Source organism: Sinohyriopsis cumingii, chromosome 6, assembly GCF_028554795.1.
Source record: "Sinohyriopsis cumingii isolate HCF-2022 chromosome 6, ASM2855479v2, whole genome shotgun sequence".
NCBI classification, from domain to species: domain Eukaryota; kingdom Metazoa; phylum Mollusca; class Bivalvia; order Unionida; family Unionidae; genus Sinohyriopsis; species Sinohyriopsis cumingii.
In genome coordinates, this window is record NC_142966.1 from 56,353,184 (window position 1) to 56,373,942 (window position 20,759).

General features: G+C 34.7%; 1 long non-coding RNA gene across 1 annotated transcript; it reads left to right on the forward strand.

Annotated features, from left to right (window-relative positions):
- The first annotated feature begins 2,351 nt into the window (after positions 1-2,351).
- LOC149796986 (uncharacterized) lies at positions 2,352-11,051 on the forward strand. Its single transcript, XR_016421487.1, has 2 exons — positions 2,352-2,868; positions 6,993-11,051. It is a non-coding gene; the product is annotated as an uncharacterized LOC149796986 (long non-coding RNA).
- Positions 11,052-20,759: the final 9,708 nt, after the last annotated feature.

A 20,759-nucleotide genomic window follows, 5' to 3' on the forward strand; every position in this document is an offset into this window, starting at 1 on the left:
CTCTCTTTATCTCCTTTTTCCCTTTGCAATTGTTCTTTTTGTTATTATATTTGTATTTGTTTCTCTCTTTCTTGCAACCGCATTTGTTTTCTCACTATTCCCTGTCTCTCTTTCCTCTTTCTCAAATTGTAACTACATTTGTCTTTCTCTCTCCTCACTCTCTTCTTTGCAACTCCATCCGTTTTACTTTCATCTCTTTCTGAAACTACATTCGTCTTACTTCCATCTCTCTTTCCATTTGTATCTTTCTATCTGAAACTGAACCTGTCTTATCTCTAATTCCATCTTTTTTTAAATGCATTTCCATTTTCAAAATGTTCAACCATTCCTGGATAAAATTATAAAATATTCTCTACTTTTGATGATTCTTTTGAAAAGGCCTGTTGATTTCACTAAACATTTAAAGATTGTAAAAAAATGCTTGGGATCATTTAGAGATTTCAAAAGCTAGGAGAAGTCAAATTTCCAAACAAATAAGTTTCTGAAATAGTTAGCCTAAATTCAAATATCTCAGACGATCTCCCAATTTCTTATGTTACATTTTTAGGCTCTAATAAACTCTAACAAAATAAAGAATGAAAACAAGAAGCTGTGAAAAATTTAACAAATAATTTATTTCCATAGAAAAACAATGTAAAAAAAATAGCTTACGGTTTCACGAAACAAATCCACAAATAATTTAAGAATAATCCACAAATTAAATTTTGAAGCCCCTAGTAATTAATTGTTCTAATGAATTCAAGTTCGAGTCCCGACGAATAATCCAAATTGGAAGGCGATTACGTTTACTGTAGTCAGTTTAGCGCTGATATGTTTGCGTTTCTTTGTGAAACACATAAATAAATATTCAGGTGATTGAATTCCGATTTTAAAAAAAAATGTTTTTGTCAAAGAATTCTGTGTGAGCCTTCAGGAATTGCCAGGAAAATAATTGATCTTTAAGAATCCAAGTAATTGGAATAAAAAAATTGAAATGTAAGTCCAAACTGGTTACAAGAAAACGAACACCTTTACGTCCCAGTGTTTAGAAGCCCGACTGAGAAATATCTCTCTGAACATCACTATGATATCTAACTATTGCGCAATTTCATAAACCCATAATTGAGAAATAGAGGCTGTTTACATCTAAAATCACGTATTCCAAGTATGACCTTGATAAAAACCAATCATTTTACTCCGAGAATAAAATAAAAATAAGTTATTTGTTGTCTCAGTCATTTCTGAATCAAGGTCGTGAACTAATTAAAAAATAGAAACAGTGTTTCTATTATTATGTGTTTATATAAAGAGTCAAGTCAAACTAAATGTTATGGAAAATATAGAATTTCTAGTGAACAAAATTACATTACTTTGACATGTAATGAAATTTTTTAAAATAAATAATTTGAATAAAAATTTAAAATGTCACTCCAAATTGGTCACACCAAAAGGAACATATTTACGTCCCAGTGTTTAGAACCCCGACTGAAAAATGTCTCTCTAAACAACATCACTATTAAATTTAACTACTGCACAATTTCGGAAAACCCAGAATTGTAAAAAAGAGGTTGTCTACATCTAAAATCACGTACTCCCAGTATGACGTTGATAAAATAAAATCATCATTGTAATCCAAGAATAAAATTTAAAAAGCGAAATTAAAAAGAAAAAGATTTTAAAACTTACAAACATTTAAATTAAATTAAATCAATTAAACATAACACTGTAATATATACAAATTGGTTTCATCAGTTAAAGAATTTACTCTATATTGCAAATTCCTAATCTGTGTTCAGTCTGACATCGACAAAGATAAACTTCTTAATTAGCATAATAAGTTTTACTGTACAGTCATTATATAGTTGAAAAGATATCTTGTATAACTGTTGTTTCTAAGAAGAAACAGTAGACCCCATGATGTGATGATCTTTTCAAAATTATTGATGCTTTACTTCTATTGATGTTTATAACTTACCAATCAATTGTACGGAAGATTAATTCGGTTGATGACTATTTTTCGAACAGTCCATATCTTAGGTTATCTAGGTTATAGTTTAATTAAATATTGTTGTTGACTTTTCCACAAAACAGTGTCAGTGATGTCGCATTAATTAATTATGTCAGTTTGTAATGTTTTGTTCAATTCATAAGTAAACAATAATCTTGTTATTATCTTTATTTGCAGATTTATGTCGTAAGTATAACTTTGCCTTCATTAATAGTTTGTGTTGTATTCTTTTAGCATTTTGTATGATTCCTTACGTTTAGACACATGTTTTCAGAAAAACAACATTTCTTTAATGGGCTTGTTATAGATAAATAAGTAAATAAATAAATGAATAAATAAAAAAATGAATACACATATAGTATATATTAACCTATTCTTTGCTGTTAAAATTCTGAATAATGTAATGAACAATATCGTAGTAAAATTTCAGCAGTTAAATTCCAGAATTGTAAGCATAGATTTAAAGATGTTGATGAAATGTTGCTTAATTAAAGTGAACAAAATGACGAAGTTATGCATGCTCCTGTTATTTGAAACTTTGAAGCTTGTCCTAAACGATTCTTGCTATATTAGGCTTTCATTCTTAGCCTTCACAACCACAACGACGACAACGACGACGACAACAACAACGACAACAGCAACGCCTACTACAACAACGACAACGACAACAACAACAACTCCGGGAACCACAAGTAGCAGTGTTAATAGATCGTCTGCGGATGGAGGAATGTCCGGAGTTGATGCGGCGATGATCGGAGCAGCAGCAGGGAGTGGAGTTCTTGTCATTGTCATTCTAACTGCAGCGATAGTGCTAGTCTACTGTATGAAGTTTAAGAAAACGGGAGTTATTCCTTTGAAAAAAATAAGGATAAACCCGAAAGGTAAGCAGTTCATATATACAAAAAATGATAAAGCTGGTAAAAAGTTCGGATTATATTCAGCTAAGCATGTCCACGTATATTTGACCTGTCCCTTAATTGCAAGTTTGAAAATATTTTCACTTGCGATAAAAATCTACCGCTGTACCGTGAGATATACATAATAAAACTACATTATGCACTGAATTTAATGTGTATGCAACTGTGGCAACGGTAAGTAAAATTAGATCTTATTTCTGAAGTTATTGGCATCTTGTTCCACTGAGGAGGAAGTAAACTGCTGATATTCAGAAAAACCAGTGATCTCGAATTCAAACCTGTATCATATTTTGACGTCAGATACCGGACCCAAACAATTAAAGGTACCTTTTGTCACAGTAATATTTATAGTCTACTTTGTTTTCAGTGTTTTAGTATTTTAAAATGAATGAACTACACGAAATCACACGGTATCTAACTTGTCTCCAAAGATGAGTTGATAGCATAAAATGAAAATAATATATAGGCAAAGGTTTAATTCCTTTGTCATATGTGTAAATGGAGTAAATTGGTTTGACATCAAGAATGTCACTTTCATCACAGTATATAATACAATATATATTCCACCAGTACATTTGCAGATTTTTAGACACGTAAAGATTCGAATAAAGTCTTTCTGCGTAAATAAATAAATATGCCGCGCATTGCAAAAACCAGACTTTGTAAGGTAATCTATCAATTGTATGGAAAGTCTAGTTAAAACAGTGATGCTACAGAGAATGCGATGTGTAATTCAAGCAATATAGGATAAAAGGAATTGTTAAAACATTTCTCTTAAGTTCCGATAAAGTATGTTAATATGTTTTATATTTATATCCGAGTTAGAGCTACACAGTTATATGAAATGAGAAACTTAGCTGGTATGCAGGTACCTATGTTTCGTACCTGAATTAAATTATTTCTTTGCGACTAAGTGATTGGATTGTGCTTTGGCCTTCATCGATTTGTCAGGTCGACAGGTGTCACAAAGTTCCAATGAACAAGCTGTACGTGGTATTTCGATCTCTAAAGGTATGTAGGTTTATGCAGCACCAACCAAACAAATAATTCGCATGCGTGTGCAATATGACTGAGGAAAACAATGGTGCTTCTGTATATTACGGAATTTCTAGTAATAAAACTATACCAAACAATTCATGCTAAGCAAAAAAATTATCGATTTCGAACCCTTATAGAATACCATATTAAATAGATCATACACATATTTTCCATTTTTTAAATGAGCAAAATTAGGTCTTGACAATGGGAGAATGTATTTAGTTTAAAGATCAGTATTATGTATCGCGCGTGCACAGACGTTTTGGGGGTAGAACGGAAGTAAAATTAAAACAACTCTGCAAGACAATCCAGGTTTGGAGTTCGTGAACTTACACCATTATCACATAAAATTCCATGTTGAAAAGTAATGTCATGCATTAAACCAAAATTCAAGATCAGGTGATCTTTGAGTTCACGGCTAGTTTCACTATCTTCCTGTGTTGAAAGCAAACCAATCAAAGCGTGTGTTATGCAGCTACTTCTTGGCAACGTGCATTGAACATCTATTCAAAATCACTAGCACTTAATCTGTGTCATAAATAGCCACTGGAACTAGACTTACATTTAGTCACAGAAAAAAAATAGACGTATGAAGTGTGGTAAAGGATTGTAAAGAGTACAACTGGAGAAATACTGGTAAACATTTGCCAACAGTAATCGTAACCTTCGACATTAAGAAACAGAATTTGAAGGGAGTTTTGATCTGCACAGAAAGCGGACTCATGAGGGTTGATTAAAGTATGTACAGAAAATGTAAAATCATTGCTCGGAGACGAAATGTATATTCTTTTCCTGGATCGCAGATATTTAGCTCTTTGACATTTTGGACGTAAAATTGAAAGACTAATTTGCAAATCTTAATGTTAATCCATAAACGAAGTATAGTAACAATATGTGTATTAGAAAGCAAATCTATCCCGTGGAAGTAAAACAAAACATTCACTTACAGACGAACGGACTGATACAAAAATGGCCAACGGGAAACCAATATTGATATAGTCTCGGCCTTGCAAGCATGCAAAAAATTAATTTGAGAATTCAGAATGAAAGAGGAATGTAACAATGATAATCAGAAAATGATGGAACAAATCAGTCTTAATATAATGTGAACGTGTCATTTTCTAACGTGATGAAACTCTTTTAACTTAATGTCCATTCGATTATTTTTTGTAAAAATATTTATTCGACGTTTAATCTGCTTAAAATGTAATTCCAGGAAATAAAAATTGGAACTATGGCAACACAAACATTAAATCATAGCTATTGACCTTTTAAAACAACAATGCATTTAAACCATTTTCTTTACAACATGGTGTCATCGAATAGCCCCCATTGTAATATTACATGCTATTGTCTCAACATACAACGTTGCAATCTGAAACTGGTACATATCTAGCGCAATACAGACCAATTCTGAGGTTGCGTATCACGAACAGCAACGGTCGGTACGATGTAACATATACAGCAACTCTCAGACATTTATTTTATGGCCATTGAAAAATCTCAAGAAAGCATGTTGTTTTCTCAGAGTTAAGTTTGGGTGTTATGAATGAATTAGTTGAAACGTCATCACAGGTGTGCAGCATATTGATTGCTGAATTGTATGCTTGCTTGCTCTGAATTATATTCTTGGTTGCCATGACTACCATTTCTCTACCATTAATTAATTCATATGTTGTTAACGCAAGGTTGCATTATTAACGTCGTAAAAAATTATGACATACCATATATATGTTCGTTCAATTGTCAATCACACCTTTTTTCTTATATATTAGGTGGAATGACACAAAATTTATTAAGTTTTTACACTTACATATCACATGGTCTTTCTATATAATATATCTTTACATATAAATGCACGTATTAAAGCATGATGCAAACACAAATATCAACAAAGCAACACATATTCGTGACATGGTAAGTTATGGGTGAACAATGGTTATAGAACAACATTATTAAAGGAAACTAAAAAAAAACGAAAGCGAAATAATTTTACAATTCGCCTAAGGTTTACCTCAACTGATTTAGTTTTGATTGTACACGGGATCTGATATCTCCGTCAGAAGATATATGCAGGGATCTTACACATGTGTTGGTCCTGTGGCTTACTTACCTCCAGGAATAGGAAGAAATGCAAAATTCAGGACACCAATGCGAACATTTTGAAATGTATCATACCGTAAGACAGTTGTTGCTTCTAAGAGCTCTTTATGCTGGGTAAATAATTCATGTAAATAAATATAATTATTTTATTGTTCATATATTGGCCATTCCAAAATTCATTCAGCTTTACCGTATCAATAATAATTTTCCTACTAAATGTCAATGCAACATCGCCTGAACGAATATAAAACGAACTGACGGGTCTTCGCTATGGAATGGAACTGAAATTGCCCTAGTAGGAAATGATCTGTGAATACGTATCACATTATGATTAATAAGCCGATTCATTGTCGAGAACAAAACTAAATTAGTTTAGCATATGAAAAGAAAGGTCTGGAAAATGACACAGGGTCAAAGGTTAAAAAGAAGAAATGTACGCGAGGTATGCTGTGTTTCAGGTAGACATTGTTATCTCCAGTGCGCTTGTTGGTTTCTTTTCGTATGATGGGGCAGATCCTCACAAACCCGGTCCTCCAACTGAGAAAAGAAAAAAAAAATGGAATGTTCTGAGAGCAATTTTTCTTTTCAGTACGATGATTAAATGTCCCTCCCCCACCCCGTGCCTACCCTGGGGTTTCCGTCTCACAAACCCCACTCTTATTTGTTTAAAACGTTCCCTCCCCAAAATTATGGTAACCAATACTTTTAGATCGGCCTCTGGGCTGGTGTAATAGCCATAAATATGATGCATTAATGTCGTCATCAGAGCTATGTAATGCCTGGATTCTGTTATGCCTCTTTTGACATGGTTATTTTATTTTATTAGACTATGTATTTGATATTGCTTCGTTTAACTAACTGCGATTGAGCTAGCCAGTCAGTAAGTAATAGACAATGTACGTAGTTAGCAATTGTTTACTGATACATATATATGTTTGTTTCAACAGCAAAAGCACTTCCTGAATTTACACCTGAGAAACTGAAGAAAGTTCTTGCTGTTAACAACATTCCCGCGCTAATGACTGAATTGCCCACCAAACGTGGTTTGACACCTATCCCGAACCTACCAAATGGTGTGCCCATAAACGATGTCAAACTCGCACAGAAGCCACTTCCTGCAATAGGAAGGGCCACAAGATGAAGTTTTCAAAACAAATCATGTATCGTATATGGAGTTCAAGTTTTTTCCATTCCATTAATGATTGTTGTTTATTAAAACTGCAAACCGTTAGAAGATGAATAGTTATGTTGTTCACATATTTTATACATCGATATGTGCTTGTTGCAATTTCTGGCTGCCTGACAAAACCAGCTTACTGCTATGATTCCTTTAGGGTATTATGCCTAATCATTCAGATATGAAGCTCGTTCTGCTTGGTTTGCTGCAATAAATATGTGTAACCAATCACACAGATCTTCAATTTTGATTGGTTGACAAAGCGAACTTAAGTTCAAGCTTTTGCTCAAAACTATTATTTCTCCAGGCCCGATTTTTTATGTAAAGTGTTCTAATTCTGTACATACAAAATTCTTATGGCCGAGAAGTAAGAATGATCAGTATCTTGTAGCGGCTTAACGTTCCGGCAAAACATGGGGTGTATATGTGTGCTTAAGAAAGTCTTGCCATGTTTATAAGGCCTATCGTTTTGAAAGAAGAACACGTCAATTTATAACCTGCCTGACAAGCCTACGATATGGTGTATTTGAACTGAATAGTTACTGATATTTTCCAATTAAAATAAGCATTTTATATCACACAGTGTGTTCTGTGCTGTGATGGATCATCATCAGGTAGATAATGAAAAATTATTGGCTCACCGTACCATTAAATACTACAGACTACAAGCATAAATCCATCCTGTACCTTCTTTGTTAACGAGACAATACACAATATATTTCATTGTGCAAGTAAATAACTAAATTACGCATTTTGTAAATAATCAATGTATATTTCAAAATAGAACATGACACAATGATTTGCAATAGTACACTTACTTGTTTTTTTCTATTTCAAATTATGAACTGCTACAGAGATGAATTCTTGTTTTGATAGATAACGAACCGAATTAGGTCTATATGGTTTTAATTTAACATATAAGTTGATGTTGAACGAGAAAACATAAGGTAAGGTAGCAACATTTTTTTCTGCGGTATATGTATTCATTGTGAAAGAATGTTTTAATGATTAATTAAATTTAGATGTTTATAAATTTGTTTTTACTGAGATTGTAAATTCATTTATTCCGACATCACGTCACCATGTATAATCTCAATGCATGTGCCGCAGATAATTATCTATAAATATATTATCCTGTGTCCTGTAAGCAAGTTGGACACGTGATCCAATGAGTTGTACAAGTATTCAGTCTATAACATAATATCGCATTTACTAACTCCACTATGTTTGTGGGATACATCAATCCATAAAATAATATCGCATTTACTAACTCCACTATGTTTGTGGGATACATCAATCCATAAAATAATATCGCATTTACTAACTCCACTATGTTTGTGAGATACATCAGTCTATAAAATAATATCGCATTTACTAACTCCACTATGTTTGTGGGACATACTAACTCCACTATGTTTGTGGGACATACTAACTCCACTATGTTTGTGGGACATACTAACTCCACTATGTTTGTGGGATACATCAACTCAGTAAGTGTATTTGTATTTGCATGCTCAGCTGTAGCGTTTTATTTATCTGATGTTATTTTACTGAGAGCAATTTATACATATCGAATTAATTTTATGTACAAAAATACTTCCAAAAGATGCCACTGGTGAAATATTCTTTACTTCCAAACGTATTTTTAGCTGCATTGCAAGATTGTTGTGTATTCTGAGTTTAGAAATTCCGAATGCGGTAATTTTGGTTAATTGGGCGCAATATATATATATATATATATATATATATATATATATATATATATATATATATATATATATATATATATATATATGTTTATTTTATTTTATATTTTATTACATGCTATTGTAATATTACTTTGACTGTTGGACTTGACCTTGTCCAAAACTAAGTTCATTTCTAGTTTATATGAATTGACCGTTTCATTTTATTCTGCGGAAACAACTAATACATAGCTGAATTATTCTATATGTGTGTATGGGTTTAAAATCAGTATTATTGTTAATAGAAGTAAATTTGTTTATTTGGGTCTCGATCTAGGGTTTGGAATTTCCTAAGTGTAGTTTACATAAGCTAGGTTCTGGTTTTTATTTTGTAAGCATATGGATCATTCTAGAAGGTTATTTTGCATTAGGTAATAATTTTATTTAGAAAATCGTGACCTGAAGTCAAGTAGAGAACTAAATAATCTTGTAACTGACATGTGTTATCAGTCATGCTTTAAGATCTAGCACTATCAAGTTGCATTATATGTTGTGTCAAGTATTTTATTTTTGAGCTGGAAATTTTATTTCTTAAATTGTTGAATCAAGTGATTACGTTCTCTGGAACTAAAAAATGCTCTTGGATAGAGATATTCATTGGACTTTCTAGTGAATTCAAACCTGAAATTATATTGCTGTCATTCAACAAAAGACTGTTGACACATCAACACTCTATAAGCTACCACATACACATCAGTTCCTTCAATGTTTGGATTTTTTCTGGACTTCTACTGAATATTATTTAGGACTTTAAATTACTAGGACTTGGGATTTAATTCGCAATACCGTAAGTTACTTTTCTCATTTTCACTTTGTATTATAGGAATACCATTTATTTTTTGAATTTTACAAAGCTTGTTGCCTTTTGTTTTTTTTGTTACTTATTTTAAAAGTATGGACTCGTTACTCTCTGTCTGTCTGTCTGTCTCCCTCTGTCTGTCTGTCTGTCTGTCTGTCTGTCTCTGTATATATATATATTAATAGGGTCATTAAGTCTTGTATATGTAATAACATTAGAGTGAACATAGTTGATTTAAAACTGGACTAGTCATTGAGCCAGATCTATAACTGTGTGCAAGTTAAAAAAAAAAGAAATAAAAACGAATCATGCTATTCAATTTACAAAATCCTTTCTCATTTATTTTTCAACGCATGCCTAAATATTTTCTATTTCGTCATTGTTATTGCATGGTACTAGGAAGCAAGTATGGCTAAACGCAAAACAGACTGGCACATGGACATCCTTGTGATGTATCACAGCGAGACTGTTACGGCTCTTCACGAGTATAGAAACAGTTAAGTAGTATACACAACGGATAATACGACTTTCAATACCCGGGTTTCTTCGACCAAAAGAAAACATTGGGAAGATGCATTACACTTATGAAGTGTAATAAACTTATTCTCGTGATTGAAACAAATGTGCAAGTTCGGTTTAAATATTTATAGTGAAAACAGAAATATAAATTTTGAATTAGTAATGAAATGTGTCACACTGAAAATGTGTGTGTGTGTGTGAATGGAATGCTATGCAGAACTCCGGTATTTTCTTATGTATAAACATATCAACTGATGGAATGTAATAGCTCAGAACAGGTTTTACTGGCACACCTTAAGCAGCTCTATTACATTACAATTACTAGTACTCTTCATTTATCAAGGAAATTACAGTAGTTGTCTTCTCCTTAGCATATTCACTATTTGTTAATGTTAAACATTTCGATCTTTTATCTTCATCATTAAAATTGTACATTCACTTTATGTTCAAAAGTTAGGAATATCAAAAGCAAAAACAACGACTTGGGATTTATAAACTGTCAACTTTTTGCATGAAAAACCTTTAAATCTTCGGACAAAATGTCTTTGTTCAGGCACATGTATAATCCGTGTATACTTGCTAGTGAGCCTTTTGCAACAAAAATGCTGACATAATTTGCAGTTTACTGTATTGGTCTTATCTTAACCGTTATGCTTTGATTTTGACATTTGTCAGGGTTTGTCTTTGTAAATAACTGACGAATCTCATGTGCTAGTTTCCAACTGCATTTTATATATTGTTTGAAATAATAAACGTGTTCACTTTGTGATAGACTTTTGTGATTTCTAGCACCATCTAACAGATAAAGAGGATGTAGATGTAATGAATGCGTATATAGAGTTATAATATATTCCAGAGTAGTTATGCTACGGTTCTAGTACTGGATGATCCTGTGCATCAATGATCAACGCGAAACAATGAATAATTTAAAAGTTCACAGGATTTTATTCTCCTAGAATCAAGGTCGATTTGCACACTATCTGAAAAAAGGAAAGAAATTAATAATTAAAAAGATAATTCTGCAAAAGGCATCGATGCTGAGTTTCAATGATGTTATGGCCTACGAAATAACCATCGCAAAGTTTAAATACATAATAACAAATATGATGCATATAGGAAAATTTCAAAATATATTACAGTTAATTTCTAGAGACTTGGATATACAATTGTATTGACATTAAAAATATTCCCTAAAATATAGAAAGCTACAAAAAGTTTAAAGACCTCAATGTAAAGTACTAGACACGATCATGAAAAGGATATCAATGCTCACAAAAACACGTTGCCCCCCACCAAAAAAAAAAAAAGAAGAAAAAAACAGAAGTAAAAAATAGTATTTCGATTAGTATATAATTCTTACCACTATAATTATAGGTTACTGCATTTGTATGGGAAAATATGAACGAGTTTTTTTGGATGGAATACTGCACGACCTTGATATATACAGCGAGTATGCAGAAAAATGACCTATAAGTCAAGACTAGCTTCAGTGGAAAACCTTGAGAGAGAGAGAGAGAGAGAGAGAGAGAGAGAGAGAGAGAGAGAAAGAGAGAACGGAGTTAGAAAACTAATTTTAATGTAATTCATAATGTCCATGCGTGTTGTTATAAATAAGCTTCCTAAAATCAAGGTATCATCGTTAAGGTAATTCGAACGATAATATAATGGTTAATTTATCTAAGTTTAGCTGAGACCCCTGTGGTCAATAATGTCTGAAGTCAACCGCATTTTACTAGTGTCCACTCAGCGGACTATTAAATGCGGGCTGGGAACTATAACGTGCTATTCACTGTACTCTTGTTTATCATGTTTGTGCGAGAGAGAGAGAGAGAGAGAGAGAGAGAGAGAGAGAGAGAGAGAGAGAGAGAGAGAGAAGTCTTTCCGAATGAGCCTATTGAGACAAATTTCACCATCGGATGGTTTCCAACTTTTTACTCTATGTACAGTAAAATACTGAATTTACTTGCAAACTGTGAATAAAATCACTCAGAGATTTTTGATAAATAATATTTGTCTTACCTTCTGGTTGGAAAGAAGAACACACGCACTGAAAATGCCAATCATAAACAAATTCAAGGAAATTTGATAAACGTGAAGATAAAATGATCCGTCCGAAACCAAATAGATCACCTGCGAAAGTGTTGTGATGTGATGTGATGTGATTTGGATTTGTAACGTAGCTTTAACAATTTTTCAGTCATATCGCTACGATGTCTGCAATGTGACAGTTTATAGTGATGTCTAGCACTGGGGCATCATGCCGCAGACATGTAGCATGATGTCCCACACAGTCACATTATCCTGACACCGGGCCGACCAGTCCTAACAGTAACCTCTTAATGCTGAGAGCCAAGCGAGGCAGCTGTTAGTACCGTTTTTGTAAGTCTTTGGTATGACTCGGCCGGGGATCGAACCCACGACCTCCCGCATCCGAGGCGGACGCTTTAACCACTAGGCCACCACCTGCTAAAGAAGAACATCATTGGTGTTGACAACGGTAGTATTTTAAAGTTGAGAGTTGCCAAAAGAACACAGGTGTATAGTTGAGGCTTATAGAATATTTTGCTGAACAAAGATTCGCGATCATGAGTACATTGATTTCACTGGTCAACAGTGAAATCATTACTGACTTGAAAAGGCCCTAATCTGTAGTATTTTGGTGTGCCGAACACGAATATAACCGTGAAAAATTTGTATTGGCTCTCGTTTTGAAGATATTCATATACCTCATTTTCTATGTTTCACTGTGTAAATTTCTCCAGTAGGACTGCAGCAACATCCGGAATAATGATGTAACATTGCATAATACCATCATGCTCACATCATCCACAGTTGATTGCATCATTTTCTGATGCAATGCAATACTAATGCCATGCGGCTGCTGAAGTAAGTTGACGTCAGCAGTGTACTATACATGTGTAGGCCTATTATACTAATGCCAGGCGGCTGCTGAAGCTGACGTAAGCAGTGTACTATATAAAGCCCAATCAGATAGGTTCAGCATTTAAAATATTTTAGACGTTGTGCGAGACAGTTCAAGCTACTGTTACATAAAACTTATTATTTTATCCATTTACGTACAATAAAGAACAGTAATGCCTCGAAAGTGTGTTAATACCGCGGACAATTTTTGCTATATTTGTGGGGAAGTGACATTTGCCAACCAGAAGAAAAGTATCAATTCTCAAGTGAAGAAGGCATATCATCTTTACTTCGGATGCAAGGTTGGTGACCAAGACAAGCCTTGGGCTCCGCATATATGCTGTGCTACATGTACAACACAGCTTTCACAGTGGTTGAATTGCAAAAGGTCATCAATGCCGTTTGCAGTCCCAATGGTGTGGAGAGAGCCAAGCAACCACCTAAATGACTGTTACTTCTGCTTGGTTCCTCCTCTTTCCGGCGGAATAACGAAGCGAAAGAAGTCGAGAATAGTCTACCCAAACATTCCGTCTGCATTGAGACCAGTTCCACATGGTGAGGGACTTCCTATTCCAGAACCTCCAGCAGAATATTCTCTTGATTCATCTGACGAAGACAAAGGTGAGTCGACCTGTTCTTCTCCTGGTCCATCAGCATGCAGTGATCCAGATTTTCACTGTGGTGCATCATCAACCCCACACAGAATAACACAGGAAGAACTAAATGACCTGATTCGTGATTTGGACTTATCAAAGAACAAGGCAGAATTGCTAGGATCAAGACTCCAACAATGGAATCTTCTAGAAGAAGATGTCACAATTACTGCATATTGAAAGCGCCACCAGCAATTGGAGCCTTTCTTCAGAAAGGAAAGTAATCTGATATTCTGTTCCGATATTGAGGGCCTCATGAATGCTTTAAAAATCACTCATGACCCACAAGAATGGAGACTATTTGTGGACTCTTCGAAACTGAGTCTCAAGGCTGTGCTTTTGCACAATGGAAACATTCTTCCATCTATTCCAGTAGCGTATGCTGTCCACATGAAAGAGACATACGATAACTTAAGGCAGCTACTGAATTCCATTGAGTATAACAAGTACAGCTGGCACCTCTGTGGTGATTTGAAGGTAGTTGCCCTTTTAATGGGACTGCAGCAAGGATATACAAAATACATGTGTTTCTTATGCGAGTGGGATAGCCGAGCAAGGGAAATGCACTACATGAGGAAGGAATGGACTCACAGGCAGAATGTAGCCATTGGAGAGAAGAATATCCAACACCCAGCTCTGGTTGAGGCTCAGAAAATCTTGCTACCACCCCTTCACATCAAACTAGGTTTGATGAAGAACTTCGTGAAAGCCATTGACCGGACTTTGCCAGCATTCCGATACCTGCATGAAAAATTTCCTCGACTCAGCGAAGCAAAGATTAAAGAGGGAGTTTTTGTGGGTCCTCAGATTCGAGAGCTTTTCAAAGATGACCGGTTCAACAACTTGCTGGAAGGTGACGCGAAACAAGCATGGAATGCTTTTCGCCTAGTTTCTACAAACTTCCTCGGAAATGTTAGGGCAGAAAACTATAAGGAACTAGTAGAAGACATGTTGATGAAGTATAAGAAACTTGGCTGCAATATGTCTCTAAAGATTCACTTCCTTCATTCCCATTTGGATTTCTTTCCTAGCAACTGTGGTATTGTTAGTGATGAACACGGCGAACGTTTTCATCAAGATATCGCAACAATGGAACAAAGATACCAGGGAAAATGGTCCACTACAATGCTGGCTGACTACTGCTGGACACTCCTCAGAGATGCTCCCGAACAGCTGTACAAGAGACAGGCGAAGAAATCTAAGATGTAGTCAATGACTTGATTTTTTATAGGTAGGCTATTACAGTTGACCTTTTACTATTGGAATGCATTTCGTTATGTAAACATTAATTTCTTGCAGATTACAAAAAAACTAGAGCCAATTTTGCAATTTGACTGTCATATTCGTGTTCAGCACATAACAATTGATAAGAATTGACTAATTTTATTTCAGTAACATGACTTTTGTAAAAATTTGTTGTCCAGTGTTTTTAAATAACACGACCCAACTCGAAGGTTAAGAATAGTTTCCAGTTGACATACACATTACACGAGCTTTGAATACACACTGCCACTGGTTACATCACACGAACACACTCTAGAAAAATTACCTAAGAAACAACCACTTTACCGAAATCATGCACAGCGGATGTTGCGAGAACAGTTCAAAACAATTACAAACTAGTAGTTGAGTTTTTCTAAAACATAGCCCCGCTCAACCTATTTTCGCCTCGCTCCTCTCATGCACACCGCCTCTGTCTACTCACCCTTAAAATAAAAGATATAACCCTAGGGTAAAGTCACGGGGGTTAGGATAGAAGCTGGTGCTAAAATTAATTGCATATCTCAATTCGTGGTGTCGTAGTTTCAGGCCCAGTAAGTGTGTACGCATTCATGCAAATGCTTCTGTATATGTGTAGCCAAAGCCAGGTGGGAAACAACAGCTGGCCTCCATTTCGTAGAGGCAATCAAACATTGATTTGTTTAGTGCTGTTATACTGGCACCAAGATTTCAATGTCCTTTAATGAAATGTCATCTATGAGTTGTTGTGTTTTTTTCTTCTTTAAATCTCGTATAACTTTAAGCATCTCATAAGTTACCTCAAAATCACTGAAAATATATCGTGCAGTTTGATCGCTGATTTGGTTCGAGTCTCGGATTCAGCTAATGTGGGTATTTGAGAAAGTTTGCCAGTAGCTTCTCGTAGGTCGGTGGCTATTTCTGTGGTTTTCCCGGGTTCTTCCTCCACTGTGAATACTGGCCGTCATTAATAGCCTATTATGTGCTGAAAAATGGCGTTAAACCCTACATCAACAACAACAACACCATTGCTGATTTGGGAAGAATTATTTCGCAAATCCCTGAAAAAGTGAAAAACTAATTTAAATGTATATAATGGTGACGTTTTATTAAGAAAATATTTCCAAGAATATGTTGGGTTTCATCCTCTGCATTTCTCGATCTATTTTCCACATTGAATTGACGTAATTGTCCATGTTCTGACGGCATTACCTAATGCAAATCAGATACATGAAAGGAACCGAGAACGTATGCTCTGTTTTCATGAGCAGGAGCGCTAAAATGGCATAGATGACTCTGTAGATAACCGTTTGTTATGTGTATTTTTGTGTCCGTAGTCAGCGAATAGCGTCGTTATGATTTTGTTTCTTTTACTGCATGTAGCAGCGCACATTTGCATTTGGAGAAATTTTGGGGGAAGAAAATCCCTATTTTGTTCTCATACGTAGGCGGTGTCACGTATGTTCAGCCCCAGATAGTAAGTCGTGTATAAACAAAGGTATTATTACAAGCCACGTTTGATGTCTGAACATTGCCGCAGGCCAGAGTAAATCTCTTATGCAATGTTACCGTAACCAGAGAGAACATTCGGCATATTGTATCGCCACATGCATTAGACCTTTTTCTTTTTTGGGGGGCACCAGACAGATGCCCCCCCCCCTCCTAATTTAATAAATTATTTTATGTGTTTTTGTGTTCCCCCAGATTTGTTGTATTGTGTTATTTCATCGTTTTTGTAACGTGAATTAGGATTTCGGGTATTTTTCCATCCCTAGTGTATCTATAGGGGTGTATCTCCGAGAGTGATTTCAATTATCCTCTCGGGTTACTTCCCCTAATTTGCTTTTTTGTGACCTTGCTAGGGTCTCCTACATCCCGTGTTTGTTGTATGTTTGTGCTATAGGTTATGTATGCTATATTGTGTTATTGTTGGGATAGCTTTTACGTCCAATTCTTGTAGTGTATCAGTTTTCCTAATATATTCCGTGTTTACAATACATCGGAAGATTGTTTAATTTTGAATTTGGAAGATCGGTGATATCCCCTTAATGTTTTGAATCTTATTGATTCTTATAAATGCATTTAATTCACCTTTCTTTATGAGATGAGACTGAGCTCCAGGAGGGGATTACATTTTTTTTTTTAATTTTTATGTTTCTCATGGAACAGGTCTATCTTTTAATTATAATTGTTCCAAAAGTTCGTCACAATAGTGGTGGTTGATAATGATAATGAGAAGAAGAAAAAAAAATAAAAAAAATATTAAAAAATAAATAAAAAAAATAAAGTTAGTTTAACTTAATTTAAGTTTGCAATCCAAAGTTCCGACTGCATAAATTTTTTAAAATTTGAAAAATAAATTTTCTTTTCACATGAAGTTTTTGTTAGTATACAAGGATGAAAGGATATATATTCATTTTATATAATTTTTTCTTCCGTCCAAGTTATTTTACTGTGTTCTAACTTGTGATAGAGTATTTCCTTGCCAAAAAGTAAATAAAGATACAAAATAATCTAATTGATTGGAGATCATCGGCTTTCTTGAAACACATCCAGATGATGAAACTTTCAAATGTAGACAATCTGTGTATTGATATATACCTTGTCATGATTGCTCGCTTCCTTGAGTGGAGCTAATGTGCTCTAAAAGTATGCAGGAACTGAACAATCGTTTTCATCCACCATCGCATCATCTTTTCAGAATTCGTTTCCATGCAAGTGGTATTTTATTCGTATGCTTCTTACAAGGATACTCGTATTGGGAGAAGAATGGCCGAACCTTTCAAACACGTGATTATGAAATCTATAATACAGAGTGACTTGAATAAAACTTCTTCATGGGTGAATGCATTACGAAAACAAAATCTACCATCTGAGGACGCATAATAAAATAAAGATAAACTGCGAAATTGTCAGATCTTTCTTGTTGACTATGAAAGTACTTTTAGGGTTGGAAGTCGCTGAAAGAACAAAAGTATAAAATGGAGGTTAAGCAAATATCGGGTTGAACAAAGGAGTCACCAGCCTGTATAAATTTCACTTTAAATTACAAAATCCGGCTTGGAGATTGTTAGTCATTTCCAGTTGATGAAAATAAACAACATAGCAACATATGATATACATTGTCACTGGCGTTGAATATACGTCACACGAATACACTTTAGAAAGATTCCGCCATAAACTACCACGTAACGGTTGTTGCTAGATATACAACTAAGTTACGCATCAAACATAAGTTCGAAACAATGACAAACTACTTGTTTTGTACATCATATTTCTTCTCAACCCATCTTCGTCTCACTCGCCGCGTACCAAATCTCAGTCTACTCTCCCTCAGAGTCAAGTCCGTGACCCTATTTGTAAAGTCCGTGACCCTAAGGTAAAGTCAGTGACCCTAAGGTAAAGACCCTGGGCTTAAGAACAGAGACTGGTGCTAAAATTAATTGCATACCTGAGTTCGTTGTTTCAGGCCCAGTAGGTGTTTATAAATTGATGTATATTCTTCTCTATCTGCTGACGGCAACGCTGGCAGCGATACATCAGCTGACCTTCATTTGGTAGAGCCAAGTTAAGAACTGATTTGTATAGTGTTGTTACATGGTACCTAATGTATTGTTTCAAAAGTACCTTTTGAGTTTTTTCTTCTTTAAACCTCCTTTAGCATTAAGCACCTCATCTGATAAGGTTTCCAACCTCAAGATCACAGAAGTTATCTCGTGTTATTTCAATCCTGACATAGCAAGCAATTATTTCTCGAATGCCTTACACTTTCAAGGATTGATTTACTTTCATATAATTTGCAGGTGATGTTTTACTACGAAATGTTTTCAAGAATCTCGTGATTTTCATCCTTTTCATTTCTCGATTTATTTTCCTCTTTTATGTATTAACTTTATTTTTCTGACGAAAACCTTACCATGTCCATTACACTCACACATTAAAATTCTGTCGATCTCAGCTCTAACTCTGATCATAGCTAAAACTTTGACCAAATACATTAGCTGTATTCATCATTACACCAAAGTCAGCCAATATATTATATTTTATTTTCTCTAACATTTTCCAACTTTTCCAAAATAAACATTTCAATCTCAAGGATAAAATGGTAAGAATAAGAAGCTTGGTTAATCATATTATTATTATTATTATTATTGTTATTATTATTGTTATTATTATTATTATTATTATTATTATTATTATTATTATTATTATTATTGTTGTTGTTGTTATTATTATTATTATTATTATTATTATTATTATCCGCGCTTGTCGTACGCGTGTGCTAATGCGTGGGCATCTTATTCTGCACCATTCAATGAGGATTTAAACCAGTCCTATCAACTACACGCTGCCATGCAGCCAGCTCTATCAACTATTCTGACAGCCGTTCCAGCCATTTCAGCCCTTCCATCCATAAATAGACCAAACTGGCTATCGTATTGCAACAAATAAATGTTATTAATAAAAATATGCGCATCTCTTAAATCACAAGCCAAATATAGATCTTCACTAAATATGACAACCCCCTCCCTCCAACAAATCCATAAAGTTCATGCTACCACAAATGTTCTACGTCACGATAAAGCCCTCAAAGGTTAATTACATGAAACCAATAATTCCCTGTACCCAAACACTGTATAATTTTTCAGAAACTTAAACCCCAAGAATGCAAAATAAAAACGGTATATCCAGATACAATTACAAATTTGATTTGTGCAATCAACTACTTACCTGACAGCTCCGGTGGCCTAGTGGTTAGCGCGTCCGCCTCGGATGCGGGAAGTCAAGGGTTCGAACACCAGCCCAGTCATTCCAAAAACATATAAGAATGGTAATAACAGCTGCCTTGCTAGGTGCTCAGCATTAACAGGTTAGTGCTAGGGGCAGTCGGCCTGGTGTCAGCATAATGTGACTGGGTGGGACATCATGCAACATTTTTGCGGCATGATGCCCCAGTGCTAGACATCACTATAAACTGCCTCAATGCAGACATCGTAGCGATATGACTCAACAAAAGTTTCAAGCTACGTTAAAAATCTAATCACACACACACACACAGACACACACACACACACACACACACACACACACACACACACTACTTACCTAGACACTTCCAGACAAGATATAGACGATCGCTAAAACAAACAAAAAAAAGTGGAAGAACCAGGGGTAAAGTACTAGTGCACATCATGGTATATGAGCATCTCGCTACGAGAGACCTACAACGATATGCATGCATTATTCAGTCACCATGAGGGAAACTACTCTAAGTAACACCGTACTATTCAAAGAAAGTCATTTTCTTGCCTTGTTCCACGATAGCACGATCTAAATTATTTGGGTAGATATTACTCAAAATATAATTAAACAGAGATACTTGCATTTCTTCATACAACTGTTATTTTGATATGAAAGATACACATTAAGTCAATTTAAAATTGTGTTAAGAATTACTCCGACTGGAACACAGATACATCAATGACGAAAAATACATATTATCTATTTTATTTTACGGTTTTATTTTTTATTACCTGATGCATGTTTCAGTGAAATTAAAGAATAAGTTTTTCGTCAAAACCCAAAAGTTGAATAAGAAAACTAACTCTAAACACGTTAAAAACTTTTTTGTCCTGTAAAAAGTTTACGTAAAGAAATAT